This window comes from Acipenser ruthenus, chromosome 2 (genome assembly GCF_902713425.1).
Source record: "Acipenser ruthenus chromosome 2, fAciRut3.2 maternal haplotype, whole genome shotgun sequence".
NCBI lineage: Eukaryota > Metazoa > Chordata > Actinopteri > Acipenseriformes > Acipenseridae > Acipenser > Acipenser ruthenus.
The window spans coordinates 91,153,184-91,165,359 of record NC_081190.1 but is presented as its reverse complement, the minus strand read 5'-3'; the positions used below and the strand labels follow the sequence as shown (position 1 = coordinate 91,165,359).

General features: G+C 36.8%; 1 long non-coding RNA gene across 2 annotated transcripts; it reads left to right on the top strand.

Moving 5' to 3' along the window:
- Positions 1 to 420: 420 nt before the first annotated feature.
- On the top strand, positions 421 to 9,964 carry LOC131702075 (uncharacterized). Of its 2 annotated transcripts, none has more exons than XR_009309271.1 (3): positions 421 to 695; positions 8,279 to 8,425; positions 8,665 to 9,964. It is a non-coding gene; the product is annotated as an uncharacterized LOC131702075 (long non-coding RNA). The 2 variants fall into 2 exon arrangements; XR_009309270.1 differs by lacking the exon at positions 421 to 695 and adding an exon at positions 895 to 1,052.
- Positions 9,965 to 12,176: the final 2,212 nt, after the last annotated feature.

Genomic DNA, 12,176 nt, shown 5'->3' with positions numbered 1-12,176 from the left:
AACATATTGCGCTCGTTGGTTTCAATGAAGTCGTCATAATACCAGGACCAACAGGAAGAATCCCAAACTAGTTAAATACAAACAAAACAATTCATACAAAAAAATGAGAGAAAGAGCAATGTCAAACACTGCTGTAATCCAATACAACAGAAAAAATATGAAACATTAAAATCACGTGTGTATTTATTTATCTACAATTCCCAATAGTGATAATTTAATACTATTATTAATAAGTAAGCACCGTTTACAAAATCATAATTGTTTTAAAGAACTAGGTAATTGTATATTATTGTTATTTTGTAATAATGAAATCCTGCAGTTAACGTTAGGTGGGCTTGTCCTGTGATTCTAAAGTTTAATATTTCCAGATTGCTGTCGGGGTTGGGGGTCACAATTAATTTACAGCCCTGTCAACAACAAACAGCATAAAGAAATAGCAAACAGGTTCTAACTGTGTAATTAAGAATCATTGCTGTAACGAAAGCCCATTGAGAGGCTTATTACAAATTTAGATTGTATTCCTGAGATTAACAAAAGGGATTAATATGAGGATTGTAATTGCAAATTACAGTGCTCTAGCAAGGGAGGTTGAGAGATAAATGGCTGAGACAAGTTATGTTCCCTAGAACAATGAAGAAAAGTGCACATAGCTAATTAACCTTGCGATGATTCTGGGATCACTGATTCAAAATTAGGTAAGTAAATGTGTCAGACCAAATGTTTGTTATTTTTTCTGTGAGTGTTTGAAGGGAGGGGGAATGTGGGGTGGGGTGGGGTGGGGAGGGGTGGTAGAGATGTCTTAATTAAAGATTGAGAAGCCCATGATCAAAATCAAGTGATTAAAATCAAGTGAAACTGGTGCCAAATGTTTTTACAATTTGAAACTGCAGAACCAATGTGTACCAATTAGAAGCAGGCTTGGAGGATCAAGAAAGGTTGACTGCCTGCACCCTGATGTTCAGTTCTCCCAGTGTCTTCAAACATGATCATTCCAGTCTGGTCATCTTGAGCAAAAGAACTGGGATTGAAACAAGAAATGACACCACAAAGTGGTATGTGTAGAGTTTTATTGTTATTGTAGATGTAATCTTCTGCAGTCTGGGTGAGAAAACAGTGAAGCAACACAGAAAAGTAAGTTCTACCCACAAGATGACATATTTACACAGCATATGATGTACTGGAAATGGTTTATAATGGAGGATAGACAGCAGACTAACTACCCCCTGTGTCACTTGTCCCAGTCCAATCATTTTCCATTGCAGTGCATCTGCAGATATTTTTCCTTCAATTACAATCTTAAATATATATTATATTCTGTTTTAGCAGTCGGTGTGTAGGGGATATGTCAGGATTATCGGGATAGGTGAGGTAGGGAAAGGAAATCAGTCGCACCTGGTTCTTTCTTTGTCAGAAATGTATTGCTGTTCACTTAAGTTTGACGCTTGCATGAGAGAATCTAATTTTCATAGCCAAACCCATTACACACCTCTGACAAGAATAATGAAGCAGGAATATGTTCTTTATTTGTAAGAGCAAACAAGCATACTAAATATATTACTCAGGATGTTTTTTCATTTATTTAAATTTAATTATTGAATTAACTCTTTACTCACTTACTTCACTAAAATTGGGTTATGCCTTATAACCTGATGTCAAAATCTCAATATCCAAATTGTACTGGATCAATTGTCTTAATGGATCATGGGAGCTGCATATTTGCAGATAGCATATACAGTGTACAGGATACTGAATGATCGTTCAAGTTATATGGTTTTTATTCACCGCGGGAGGACATCCCAGTAAACCACTAGCCCCAACAGGAATAAAAACCATATACAATGAACAATCATTCAATATTCTGTTTATACCACAAGTGTATTATTTTACCTGACAGATCTTTACTTTCATTGTCAACAGACTATACTTTGACTTAATTTCGAACTCTGTTTATGATTTAAAGAGACTATGGGGCTGATGTAAGGATAGGCACAGTGCAAACAATAGTGTCTACAAAATCCAGCTTGCCTAGCGATCAGGCAATTATTTTGCACTGCGGCCAATGTATGCTTAAGAGCAATGCAAATTACTCAACACACACAAATAACGAGCTGCAATCATGACAATGAGGGTCGCAATGAGCCCCGCCTGTGCATCGGGCTATTTAGCGGCCACACTTACAACCCAGAGGTGAGATGAGTTAGGAGCACAGCGAGCAGTAGGCGCTGTATGAGATATGTGGAGCACAAAAAACAAACCAAACAAAAAAAGATGTCAGAGGAAGGGCAGCAAAGTCCTCTTGGTGCACGGAAAAGAAAATACGTTTTCTGACGAGCAGAGAGTCCTTACAGCTGAGGTTACGCAGCATGAAACTGAGTTATTTGGAAAAGCTTCAACCAACATGTTATGGTACGAAAGAGGCCCTATGGTCCTCTATAGTGGAGAAAATCAATGCTGTCAGTGTTACCAGGAAGACAGTCAACCAGGTGATGACAAGGTGTCAGGACCTGTGGTGGTGAACAAAAGCGAAACTCACAACACAGCAGAAACAGGAGGAGGGACGCTATCCACATCACAGCTGACTCCACAGGAGAGGCAAGCGGAGAGGACAATCCATCCCAAACAAAGTGACCCTGGGTTTGAATATGCAGGGTCTTCTCCATCTTGCCCTTCTCATCTGAAGGTTTTCCTGTCTGTTCTCAACAAAACTGAAACGTTGTTGTATCAGGCAGTGTACCACAGCAGCCATGCTGAGGCCAATGACAGGTCTCTAAAGGTGTGTGCTTTTATACAGCTCCTAATTACTTGCTTCTACAATGGTTTGCACCTTGTAAGAAGAGGTGTAAAGTTTTTGGAGGGTCAGCAATTGCCTAAGTGCAAGGCAAAATCCTTACATCTCATTATAAAGTTTGCACCCACTTAGTATTCCAGATCCCTGCCCAATTCCATGCTATTTTCTTCATTTGAATAAATTTCAATATCATTTAAATGGATTAATGATGGCAAAGTGCTAATTTGATAGTGAGTGCAGAACACCAGGTGAACCACTTTACATACGGCGCATTTTTAGTGACCGCTAAAGTCCCACTTTACACCAACTAAACACGTTTTTTGGCAGCTTGTGGTAGTGTATCCTTACAGCGGACCCTATATATATTACCTTTTCATTAATCATAAAAACATATTGTGCTTAGGAACTGCAATTAAACATACAAAGTGTAAGTCTAGAGATGTGCTTTCTGTTTTATGCACAGCTGTACACAGGATATAATGTGCTAGAATGTTGTCAAAACCAAGTTGGTACATAAATATTGCTGTGTTGATCATGGAAAAGTGGTAATAGATTTGAAATTTATTTACAGTAGTTATGAAGTACATCATAGTTAACACATACACATACCACACTTCACAGATGCATAATCACAAGATTTAATCCTTCAATCAACTGCCCTGCAACCAGTACACCTGTCAGTGGGGCAAGCATATATGGAGGCCCTGAAAGAACAACCAGAGAATTGATTAATGATTATGTTTTACATGACTTATAGGTCATTTTGTATGAAAGGCTCCGCCCCCTCACCACACAGAAAAAAGATCTACAACATTTGACTTAGTAAGTCAGAATTCTAACTTTGTATGTCAGAATTTTAACTTGGTAAAATGGAGACAGCTATTTCAGAAATTTGTGATGCTGAGTTGGAATTCCGACTTATTAGGTTAGATGTTGTACAAAAACTTTGGTGGAACTAATTTATGTACTTTTGTATTTCTTATACTGTTCAAGAAGTGCCTGTGAAAGTAGCATTTATGATTACAGTAAAATACTATTAAGCTGAAGGTTAAAATTTTATGGTACAAATTTCAATTTTTATCTTTCTGCAAAAGATTTTCAAAAACAGTAACTTGTCCAATCTTATCATTTAGCAAATGTTTCAAATCACATCAGTTTATTTACTGATATTTAATAGAACATTTTTAATATAACATTTTTTTTGTTTTGATAGTCAGTATATTTTTGTCAGTTACTTGTATTCCAGTGCCTGTACCATGGTATTTGTTTTAAAAAATTGTTCTGTGTTTATAAAACATTTGAAGCTAATTATTGTAGATTTACAGTGGCTGTTGCTACTTACTGCAGTTTGTTGAATTAGGGTTGTTTTTTATTCCATTGGTTCCCAACCCTGGTCCTGGAGGGCCCCTGTGTCTGCTGGTTTTTGTTCTAGCTCTGATTACTTAATTTGACCATTAATTTAACTATAATTGGTTTATTTAGACATTTTCAATCGTTTTTAACTGTAAAACGTGTGGCGATTGTTCAGATAAAAACAAGCAGACACAGTGGTCCTCCAGGAACCACTCACTTACACGGCTTAAACCAGTGCAATCTACAACATGGAGCACATCCACAGTGCAATCTACAACATGGTTCATCCACAGTGTGATCTACAACATAGGCCATCCACAGTGGATTTGAAATTTATTTACAGTAGTTATGAAGTACATCATAGTTAATCCAATAAACAAAACTTAATTTCTGTGAATTTAAAGCTGACATACTGCAGACCTGGCACACCTGTACTTAGCATTGTCAGAATAAGTTGCATTAATAAAGGAAATAGTCTGTACAGGATTTATTATGTGGCAGGGTAGCATATAGCATTCAGACCAATGCACTCCCAAAACTAGGCTGACATACTGTGGGTACTCTTGTTACCAAAACCAGTCAGCAATTTTTCCATTGGATCCTCTTCAAACTCAAATCAACACATCTTCATATGAAGGGTAATCCCGCACTACAATTTCAAGGAATTCCATTTAGCTATTTTGAAGCAATTGTGGTAAATTCTATAATGAAGTCACTACAGTATACAGCTATGGCCAAAAGTTTTGCATCACCCTATAGAATTACATAATATTAAATAAAATATCTAAATGATCCAATATTAGCAGGAAGTAAATAACAGCTACTCTCATGTAATAACATCATTAGGTCACATTTAAATCAGACCAATGTGGGCTCACAAATAACTATGCTTATAGATTGCTATATATTGAAAGCCAGTGGTGGATTTTCAGGGTGTTTTGGGGGGAGCCCATTGATATCGAAATCTGTAACTGTGCCTGTTTCATTTCCCCACTATTATGAACCTGTATACAAAACTTCAGATCAATCCAACAAGGCGTTCAGTCATTATGAAGGGTCTCAAGCTTTCATAGACACATCCTAACAAACAAACAAACAAGAAAACGTATTAAATCAGTAGAGTTTGTGCACTGCATGGCAGCTCACACACATACTAACCTCACAGTTATAACCTGTAATGGCTCCAGACAGCAGCCTGTGAAAGGTTACCTCAGACAGTACTTCATGCAAGTGTGCACAGTGGTTACTGGCACTGGTGAGTCGGTTGATTCTGCAGCAGTGTCTCAGGAATAGAAGGGTTATTTAAACACAGAAAGATCCAAGGAACACCAGTCAGCTCTACACTCCTCAGGGTTTGGGGACAACTCTGATTAATGGCTTCTATTCCCATTGTGGGGGCGTCTCACTACTATATTGCATTGCAATAAATGGGCTTGTAGTTCCAAGTTACAAATAGCTGCAGAAATAAATCAGCCACAGGCAGATAAGGGATTCAAGAAGATTAAATACTGCTGGGTTACATGGGCAAATATTTTTTTATATTGTGGAATAGAATACACAAAAAGAAATTTGCAGTAAAATTAAAATTAAAAAAAACTGTTGATTACAATGCAACTTTATTATTGCTAGGCTTACTGATGTGCACAGTGACGGTGCTCATGAAGCTGGGAACTAAAGTGCTTATTATTAAGGTGCATGGCAATGACAGTGCTGGAGAGTTTTAGACTAGTGCTCATTATTAAGATACAGGGTGATGATAATGGTGGAGAGCTGAGTCTTTAGACTAGTATGCATGATTAAGGTGCAGGGTAATGACAGTGCTGGAGAGCTGAGAATGGAGTGTTTATATCGTGTCCTCATTATTAAGGTGCAGATTAATGGCAGTGCTGGAGAGCTGAGAATGGAGTGTTTATACTAGTGCTCATTATTAAGGTGCATGTAAATGACTGTTGATGAGCTGAGAATATGCTATTTTGCATAAAGAAGATGAGAGTGCTAGGGGTATGGGAAGCTAAAATTTGTTCCCACTGTCTAATTACACCATCAATTTATGCTACTTTTGCAGTGCTTAAATACATTATTGATGCTAGCATTGTTCTTGGATGTATGATTTTTTCTCCGATTCCAGATAATCCACAGCATGATGAAATCCCTTTTAGAAGTTTACCTCAGTCTATTTGCATGGTAGTTTTGCAAAATTGTCCATGGCTTTGCTATGAATTTGCTATGGTTTTGTAATGATTTTAATATGCATTATCATATCTCTCGAAGCTTAACAATGCTTGCCTTTGCTTTAACATGCAGTTGTCACTCAATTTCTCAATACTTTTCGGTCACTGTGCACGTTGTAACTGCAGTTAAAGCACTGCTTTACACTGTTCTTAATACATTTAGGACCTCATTCACTAAACAGCGGTAATGTGTTTTGCACGCAGTAAGCCCCTTTACTGCATGCTTTGTACACCTGCTGTATTCACTAACCAGTGGCAGGCAACCTAGCGCTTGTAAAAAAGTGTGCAGAAAAAGTACCGTTCGAGTCTTTTAAATATAATGAATAATGATAGTGTGTGGAAATGTATGCAAATCACGTCACAAAATACAATGAGGGAGTTATTTGATATGCAAACCTTATTCACTCAAGGGCATTAACTTTACCAGGTGCCTCAGCATGTGTTAAAAGTACCGCTTATTGAAACCAGGTGGTGTCACAGAGTATTTCGGACCAGGCAGATGTTACTAGGGCTGTGTGAGGAGGAGGTAATAACTAGATACAGACTGAATACAGATTATACTAGCCTTATATGTAGGGCCCCAGAAAATTCAGAAATCGTCTAACGTGAAAAATATACATTTTATTTTCCTTACAGTATTTTACATTACTATTCACCTCCCTGTTCATTTCATACTTTTATCAAGTAGAAGCAGCGCTACAGTAGCTGTACATGGTCTGGCATCAATGTTGTGGGTTTGGTTACAAAAGCCAGCTTCATGATTTGTGAATTCCTCATACTGTACAATGACGTAACCTGCGAGGCAGGAAGTTTAAAATGGTTGTTTAAATAGTGTTGGTTTATTAGCTTGCAGTCAATGTTTAACATTAAAAATGTAGACAGCTGACAAATCCAAAAAGCTAAATTCATTTCAACAGAAGATCGCGTTCAGAGCTACGAAAAGAGGACATTGCATGCAGAAGGTGGGATTCTGTTTTGCTCAACTTGTAATGTGTCTCTGGATCATCTAAGTAAAGGTACTATTGACAAGCATCTTGACAGCGCAGTACACAAAAACAAGAAAATCAAACTTGAAGTTCAGGCTAAGCAATTACTGAACAAGCAGGTCACAATCACAGGATTGTTTAAAAAGAGCACAGGAAGTGGAGAAACACGTAATGCCAACGCGTTTTAATTAGTGCAAAAAATCTTGGGTTGATGCTTCCCAAAAAGAACGGGTTGAAGTACTTCTGGGACGAGGAAGAGACAGCTTTTTTATTAAATGTCCTGAAAGAACTTGACATTATGCGGCAGCTTGACAGGAGACAACACCACAATGGTGACATTTTAAAAGTAGTTGTACAAAGAATGCAGGAAGCTGTATTCATAAGAACCGTGGAGCAAGTAAGGCACAGGTGGAAGGTGCTGAAAACTTATTTTTACAAAGCGAAAAGACAGAACAGCCCGAGTGGGTCAAACCCATCAAACATACCACATTACCATCTGATTAATGACATTTTGGGCAACTGACCATTAGCAGGATCACACGGTGGCGGTGTGGACATTGGATTCCAGGAACCAGAGGAATCGGAATGAATGGTCTTGTTCATTTTGTGTACAGTTACAAATTAGAGGCATTTTTATTTTATAATATAGACATAACTAACTTAAATGTACATTTTAATGAAGTTAAGTTTGAATTTAGTTAATGCCTGCACAATAAATGAAAAATAAAAATCCTTCCAAAAAAAGATTTTTAAAAAGTATCTGAATCAAATCTGAATACAAAATTAATAAATATGTGACATCTATTAATTAAAGGCTGAATCTTATATATGTATCAACTATGTGTTCCAATGGGTGCTTTCTGTGTGTTGTAATCTGATATAACTCTGATATAAATGTTTTTTTAATTATTTTAATTTAGTCACCAGTGCAAATATGGATCTTGAGGATCTTGAGGAAGGAATGACCAGAACTGACATGAGCCAGGAGGAGGAGGAGGAGAGTCAAAGCAATCATGCTGAGGAAGAGAGTAATAGCTCATTTGCTGTGTCAGATTCCTCTGCAGAGAGTAAGTTATTACATATATTATTAAGTAATTTTGCTGAAGCCTTTCTCCAAGGAGACGTACAGGTCAATAATTAGTCAATGAATTAAAGCCATTAGCATTGTATACAACATATAAATTCAAATGTAATAAAATAAACAGTTAAATAATGTCAAATAAGTAAAGAGACTCATCTATTGTAATAATGTGTGTGTGTGTGTGTGTGTGTGTGTGTATATATATATATTATTTTGTTTATTTAGCAGACGCCTTTATCCAAGGCGACTTACAGAGACTAGGAACCAGTGTATGGAGCAACAACGCCTTCAGCATCTGGGAGGAGTGGCTTCTGTCAAGATTCTCAGAAGACAACACTGTTCCACAGAGCGCATAGTGTCGCAGTTACTTGAAGGTCTGAAAAATATAAATCAACACAATTCTGGTTCACCTCACAGATATGACACATACCATGCTTCACAGTTGCATAATCACAAGATTTAATCCTTCAATCAACTGCCCTGCAACCAGTAAACCTGTCAGTGGGGCAAGGATATATGGAGGCCCTGAAAGAACAACCAGAGAATTGATTAATGATTATGTTTTACATGACTTATAGGTCATTTTGTATGAAAGGCTCCGCCCCCTCACCACACAGAAAAAAGATCTACAACATTTGACTTAGTAAGTCAGAATTCTAACTTTGTATGTCAGAATTTTAACTTGGTAAAATGGAGACAGCTATTTCAGAAATTTGTGATGCTGAGTTGGAATTCCGACTTATTAGGTTAGATGTTGTACAAAAACTTTGGTGGAACTAATTTATGTACTTTTGTATTTCTTATACTGTTCAAGAAGTGCCTGTGAAAGTAGCATTTATGATTACAGTAAAATACTATTAAGCTGAGGGTTAAAATTTTATGGTACAAATTTCAATTTTTATCTTTCTGCAAAAGATTTTCAAAAACAGTAACTTGTCCAATCTTATAATTTAGCAAATGTTTCAAATCACATCAGTTTATTTACTGATATTTAATAGAACATTTTTAATATAACATTTTTTTTTGTTTTGATAGTCAGTATATTTTTGTCAGTTACTTGTATTCCAGTGCCTGTACCATTGTATTTGTTTTAAAAAATTGTTCTGTGTTTATAAAACATTTGAAGCTAATTATTGTAGATTTACAGTGGCTGTTGCTACTTACTGCAGTTGGTTGAATTAGGGTTGTTTTTTATTCCATTGGTTCCCAACCCTGGTCCTGGAGGGCCCCTGTGTCTGCTGGTTTTTGTTCTAGCTCTGATTACTTAATTTGACCATTAATTTAACTATAATTGGTTTATTTAGACATTTTCAATCGTTTTTAACTGTAAAACGTGTGGCGATTGTTCAGATAAAAACAAGCAGACACAGTGGTCCTCCAGGAACCACTCACTTACACGGCTTAAACCTGTGCACTTCATGGGTCATGCCATTTGTAATGTTACCCTCAATAACTTGTACTCTATGGCTACAAAACATTGTACTGTAGTAATGGTTCAGAAGGTACAAATACATAGTATACAGAAGGAATGTTTTGAATTTTCTTTATTGTTCAAGAACAACATTTTCTGGGTTTTTTTTTTGTATTTTCTGTTTGAGAACTGTTTTCAAATTAGAACAGACTTGAGCACTTCTGTTGAAAATACTTTTTTTCGTACAATACCAACAGAAACAACACAGTACTTTTTCTGTATGTGTTTTCAGTGGTTATCGCATAGAGCTGCAACATGCCAAAATAATAACTTTACAGTACTTTTAAACATAAGGCACTATATTATTATTTGTAATAAACTTATGAATGCAACTGTACATTGGTTCTCCACTATTTTTAGTAACTGAAATTTTACCTCTCATAATAAAGATTACAAAAACACATTCCCCAAATTACAAGATGTGTTGATAGAACTCACAACCCAATATTGCCTTTCTCCCAGTGAAAATAAAAACTACTGTAACTTAGTTACAGTACCTTTTTTGTACTTATTTAACCAAGTTAAATAAACTATATGTTTGTGTATATGCCTATATTACAGATACAAATGTTTCTAAGAGTTTTCTTAAGTCTTTGGACCTCAACTGTAGATGGGGATAATAAATATCTCAACCTAGTTGTAATGACGTCTGCGGAGGGGGAAGTTAGCTGCCATATAGTACATTAGTGTCTGCCTTGCAGTAGCACCACTGGTAATGGCAGTGTTAGCTGGTGCTGCAATGGGCTGTGGCAGGTGTTGTCCAAGGTTCTTCCATCCAAACACAATTCATTTGCTCTTTCTCCTGTTCTGGAGTCATTTGTGGAGAATGTGTGAATCCCTTTATGAGCCACTCGAGGGGATATGCAGGATCTCCCACAATAAAAAATCTGTTGCGGTTTCTAAAAGATAAAATAAATATGGGGTAACTCAAAGGCTTGATCACATGTTGTGTTTCACAAAAATATGACTTTGAAGGGGAGAAACATTTAATACTTGACAAACATTCATGCTGCCTCTGGTGTGAATACTGGTTGCTAACCAACTCTTTAGGTCAAATACAGTAATGTTGAGATATGTATACATTATAAATCTGTTACAATTTAATCCTTCACAAAGCACCACTGTTTTAGAAGATTGTGTGTGTGTGTGTGTGTATGTGTGAGAGTGTGTGTGTGTGTATATACTGTATATATATATACATATATACACACACACAGAGTATATATTGCACTTAAGCTAACATTCTGGAATAACTGAATAAAATAAAAATAAAAATCATACTGAATAAAAATCAGTTTTCTGATTCGGTTTTCTAAAAACATTACTTTTCAGAAAACGCTTTGTCATGTAAACGTACAGTTTACGGGCTTGCCTGTAAGCTGCCCGCGAGCTGCGTTGTCCTCCGACGCTGTAGCTCTTGGGTGGCTGCATGGTGAGTCCGCAGTGTGAAAAAAAGCGGTCGGCTGACGGCACACGCTTCGGAGGACAGCGTGTGTTCGTCTTCGCCCTCCCGAGTCAGTGCAAGGGTGGTAGCGGAGAGCTGATCATAATAAAATAATTGGCCATTCCAAATTGGGAGAAAATAATAAAAAAATAATTGGCAACGACTAAATTTAGAAAAAAAAAGACATAGTCAGATGAGTGGAAGTATGTCCTGTGCCATTTCAAATATATTCTAACAGCAGTAATTGTTCATATGGATGCAATATAGGAATGCAGTATACAAGACTATAAATGTTCCAGCCTGGGGTTCTTTTTTTAAATCCAGTTTGTACTCTAAGTCATTCTATTATTTATTCTGAGGGATGGACCAGAATCTGTGTATTCTGCAATAATGCCAGGGAATAATATTCCTGTCCACATAAGCAATGTGACATCTCGGAAGTCACTCGTGTGGAAACGGGCTTTTGTGTGGATGTATTAACTGTTTCACAGCTGCAGATAGGAAGTCTTCCCCAGAGGACATGGTTCTGTGTGATTTAGATTCACCAAATGTCACAGATCAAAAGTAATGAAATTAGACTATACCGTATAGGATATGTGTATTACTTCTAAAGCTAATGTTATCTTATCATTTCCCTAATGCAAGTTTACCGTGGTAAATTGCCACAGTTTGTCTGTAGTTTCTCTTACTCATTCCCATACTTACTTACAGTCCCCTGTTACACTTGCTTTACAGTCAATCATAGAAGGTACGTAACAATTAAGCAAAGCGGTGTGGTTCTGGCAGGAACTCATTTTACCTTATATCAAATCACGTAAACAT